This window comes from Lissotriton vulgaris, chromosome 8 (assembly GCF_964263255.1).
Source record: "Lissotriton vulgaris chromosome 8, aLisVul1.2, whole genome shotgun sequence".
In the NCBI taxonomy this organism is placed as follows: domain Eukaryota; kingdom Metazoa; phylum Chordata; class Amphibia; order Caudata; family Salamandridae; genus Lissotriton; species Lissotriton vulgaris.
Genome location: NC_141696.1, coordinates 1,465,391,897 through 1,465,396,648, shown reverse-complemented (window position 1 = coordinate 1,465,396,648; position 4,752 = coordinate 1,465,391,897). Strand labels below are relative to the sequence as shown.

The 4,752-nt window shown below is 60.2% G+C and overlaps 1 non-coding gene across 1 annotated transcript; it reads right to left on the bottom strand.

Moving 5' to 3' along the window:
- Nucleotides 1–1,394: 1,394 nt before the first annotated feature.
- On the bottom strand, nt 1,395–1,501 carry LOC147698930 (U6 spliceosomal RNA). The gene has a single exon (XR_015299497.1). It is a non-coding gene; the product is annotated as a U6 spliceosomal RNA (small nuclear RNA).
- Nucleotides 1,502–4,752: the final 3,251 nt, after the last annotated feature.

Here is a 4,752-nt window from a genome sequence, read left to right as displayed (position 1 = left end):
GTAACCGGGGCATTACCTCCTCGTTAGTCTTCCTCGCCACATGATTTACATAGTGAGCAAATACCCAAGCCAACAAGGCTTCATTGACCACCATAACCACAACACCACATGGTGATGCAGAGGAACCAACCCAAGGTTGATGTAAACAACTGAAAGGAAAACAGGGCCCACAGGAAACCTGAAATCAAGACCTCCAGAAAAAGGAGGCCAACCAGGAGTCGCAGCTCCAGCACTCCGAACGGCCCCAGCGAAGTCCCCCCCGGGACTGCTAGAGACCCACGTACCAGGCGGGTGATGACCACGCCGAAGTCAGACAAAACTCCACAGAGGAGACACCCACTAAGGGGGCCCAGGGAACAGAGCCACACCTCGCAGACCGACCCTGGGCCCCCGCCGGATCCACCGAACCCAGCGAAGCGTAGGGAAGGATGCCAGCCTGTGTAAGCCCGCGAACCATGGAGGAACGAGGGCAAGTGGCCCGAACGAAACGGGTGTTATGGCTGAGTGGACAGTGGGATTTGTACCTGTGACCTTGAGGTCAAACACAGTCCCCTGCAGTGCAGTTAGTCCACTGAGCCACCAGACCCGGTTACCCCCCAAAAGGCATAACACAGGTCATCCCACCGGGAAAGGAAAAACGTGCGTCTAAGAGAAGCCAAAACAGCACGCCGAACAACCAGCCCGGACAAGGGAGGAACCACGCTGGTCGGAAAAAGCGGGAAGACGCCACCCGAGTTCGAGGCCCCAGGGAAAGGACCCCGGGAAGGACACGGGGGACATGCCGGAGGTGCAACCCCGTCCGGCAAAACCCGCAAGTAGGGCGGGGAGCGGAGGAACGACCCCCGCACGCCCATCCGCCCGGCAGACACCAACGCCACCAGGGAAACCTGACCGGCTAGGAACCGCCACTGAGGGCCGGGTCCCAAAAGGGCGGGCCCCGAAGAGCTCGTAGAACGAGAGAGGGAGTATGCAAGTGTATTGCGATGTGCCTGGCGCACGTATCGCCCAAAAGGCAACAAGGTGCGTGCCTCGGGAACCCGACCAGGTATTCCCTTGCGAGATCTCCCATCCAGGTACCAACCAGGCCCGACCCAGCTTAACTACTGAGATCGGACGAGAACAGGCGCCGTCAGGGCGGTACGACCGTAGGCTGCAGGATACAAGGTGAGAGTCAGGCATCCCGCCACAAGGGGCCCAAGTGGAGAATAAGCAAGCATCCGCCCAGAGATGCAGAGTGTGAGCCCGTGAGACGAGTAGGCACCGGCATGAGAATTCTCGAGCCCATGGAAGCATTGAAGCCCAAGACCCACCGTTAGGCGGGGAATCGAACTCAGGTCCCGGACCAATCTCAGCTACCGGGGCTGCTGCCTCCAACCCCTGAGCTACACGTCTCCACTAACATGGAACGCTCCACGAATCCTGCGGGTCCTCCTTGTGCAGGAGCCGTGCCAATCTACTCTGTATCTTTCCAAATATGTATACGTGCTGCCGAAGCGAGCACTGGAATGCCTGCGGGAGCCCAGCAGCAAAGCCACAACCCCCGAGCCAGCAGCGTCCTCCGCTCCAGAACCAGGCCTGCACAAGGAGGCAGGCCAGCCGACAAGAGCCGGCTCAACACCGACGCCGAGAGCGGGGGACCCAACCACTGCACGGGAAGATCCGGGATCGGCCAGGAGGCTTGAATCGCCAGCCCGGTCAAAGGAGAGGGAACCCGGGGCGGTGGACCCCGCCGGGAACCAAAAACAGGAACGCCCCCACTGCAACGTTCCAAACAAGGCCATGCGCCGCCGGGCGTCCATGAGCACCCCGGCCCTGCCCAAGCGCCACCTGCCGAGGAACCGCGATCTCAGAGGGCACGGGGGAGATCCAGCAGACCGAAAGGCCACGCGAAAGACCGGTAATAAGGACCCGGAAGGAGGAGTAGAACCCGGGCCGGAGGGCCGAGCCCCCCTCCGTGAACAGAGACCTCGGAGGCAGACCGAGCCGAGGCCCTAGGCGTAGAAACACCACCGGGGCAGGGCGAGACCATGCCACGAAGGCCAGACCCGACTCCGTCGGCCCCTGGGGGAAGACCGCCCGCGGGGCCTGGACCGGTGACACCCCCATCAGGGCGCCCAACCCGACCCAGACCCGGGGACCCAAGCCCCGGCAAACGGAAAGCCACACGAAAACGTGCAGGGGTCAAGCCAGTCACCTCCACGTGTATTCACAGTGCTGCCGAAGCGAGCACATCAAAAACGGCCGGCCAGGAAGACATCCAGCAACCCCCGAAGCACGAGGTGCTGAGCGGCCGCAGGAGAACTCAACGCCAAACGACCCGGCGCCAAAGGACGCCCCCCCCCCTGAAAGAACCAGAGGGAAGCACCGGGACCAGGCACACGCCCCCCCCGAAGGAGGCCAAGCCCGAGACGAGGACCGAAGGGACCACCGGACATGGGCCAGGAAGCCGACGGATGAGAGACACCGCCAGATGTGAAGCCATATTCCCATGGGGGGGGGGGAGACAAAAACGAGGCCGCGAGGAAGCACACGGCCAGACAGGGAACCCCCAAGACCCACACCCGGCGAAGAAGATCCACCAGGCGGGCCAGGAGCACAGCTCCCCCCCAGGGCCAGAACGCCAGCCCAACGGAAGTACTCGCCACCGCGAGCGGGAACCCCCACTCGCAGGCATTAACAGGTGAGGCACGGGAAGGGGCCGGGACCCCAACCCGTCGAGACGGTGGGACCCCGCGGGACAACCGGCAGACTAGCCAGCCCGGACAGCAAGCCCGAAGCGCCCCAGACAGTCAGTCACTCGGGGCGAAAAAGGGGGGTGGCAGAACTAGCCCGAGACTGGCCACAGCCGAAACTCGGGCCAGGACCTACACCGAAGCGCACATGATACAAAAATCGCGCACAATACCCCAGCCAGGGTACAAGGCGGCAGTCGAAAGCCGCTGTTTCCAAACATAATATATGTCTACGGAAAGTGCCATACCCCACTACGGGTATGTTGGCGCTGAAATACAGATGTTCGTTGTAACCCATCACGACCACAGATGGATGAAAGGCAGAGTGTACCAGTCGGTATACGAACCTGTGACCCTGAGGACAAACCCCAGTCCCTTGGAGGAGACCAGGCAACTGAAGCCCCGAGGGGCCTACGCGGAGGGCCCTCCAAAACCCAGAGGAAATACACAGTTCCCAGGGATTTCGAACCCAAACCCCGCCGAGGCATGGAAACGAACCAGGGCCCGGGCTAAAATCCCAGGCCGTATGGCCGCCCGTAGAGGGAGGAGTACACTACCCCTCCACAGCGTGTCGTATGCACACAGCCCGGAGTAACCGGGATGTCATCAAAACTTGGTGGAAATGTCCACCTTGGGACACCCCTACAGCATAGGCGGGACCATAGAGCGCGCCAGCGCAGCACAGTAAGCCTGGCCAGGAGCCAACGTCAGGACACATGTAGAGGCAAGAAAGCACCTTGTGATGCCTGCCACCGTCAAGCCCCACAGGGTCGACATACAAAACGCAGTGCCCTGGGAACCGAAACAAAATGAAAACGCCCCTACCGAGGAGCGAACACCGGCCCCTCGAGGATGGGGCAGACGCGCCCTGCACGCCGTCCAATACGCTGAGGAAGCAGGATCCGCGCCAGCCCGATGAAGGACCACATTGGCCGCACCTGGCGGCAACCAAACCCCGCCCTCGAGAGGCGGGAGGTGGGAGGTGCACGTCGGCCAACTCCAGCGCGGCAAACCGCCGCGACCCGTAGGGTCCAAAATGAAGTGAGGCGGCAGTGCACAGCGCCGCGAAAAACCGTGCTGCCGGGGGAGGCCCCCGGACCCGTCAGAGCCCCGAGGACCCGCCGTGCACATACAGGAGAATGCGCAGGGCCCAAGCGTCCACCTAATGGGTAGGGCCCCACTGTAACGACCGGGGGAGCCACGGGAATGTACAGTCACCCCACACCCCCGGCCGCCCCCCCCTGTAAACCCTTGGCACGCTAGAGCAGCACCTAACCGGCCCCACAGGACCGGGGGAAGGAAGAGGGGGGGGGATTTAGATAGGTATAAGGCACTCGAGACCGCTAGAGCAGGTCCTCCACCCTAAACCCCAAGGGCCAGCTCACGCCGGCCCATCTTACCTGAACAGTGCTCTGGAGAGAATCGTGCAGAACAAAAAAAACAGGCTGATTGGTTGGGCCGGCCCGCCTCTTATAGAGGTCAGGTGGGACTGGTCGGCCATGTTGGGAGGGGGTGGGAGGTAGTTTCTTTTTGCTTTGGAGGGTTCTGTTGTGGAGCTAAAGCTCACTATGTAAATCATGTGGCGAGGAAGACTAACGAGGAGGTAATCAAGATAGACATCATATGACACTTCTTTTAGATTCGGGAGCCACTGGCAATTTCCTTGACATTCGACTCGCTCAGAAGATGAACATACCTTTTGTGGCAAAAGAGAAACCTGAACCTGTCAAGTCGGTAGACGGTTCGGAACTATCATCTGGATTGATCAGTCATCAAACACCTCCACTGCTCCTGGTCTGTGGCAATGGACATTCCGAACAAATCATTTTTGATTTGATAGATACCCCTAATTTTGGTGCAATATTAGGAGTTCCTTGGCTACAAATTCATAATCCAAAGATTGATTGGGTAGACAGAACTGTGACGCTTAAATCACCCCATTGCATGATTCATTGTTACCAAGAAGCCAGTGACAGTTTACACCCCTTATGTTGCTCAGTTCAGGCAGCAGCCGGGGATT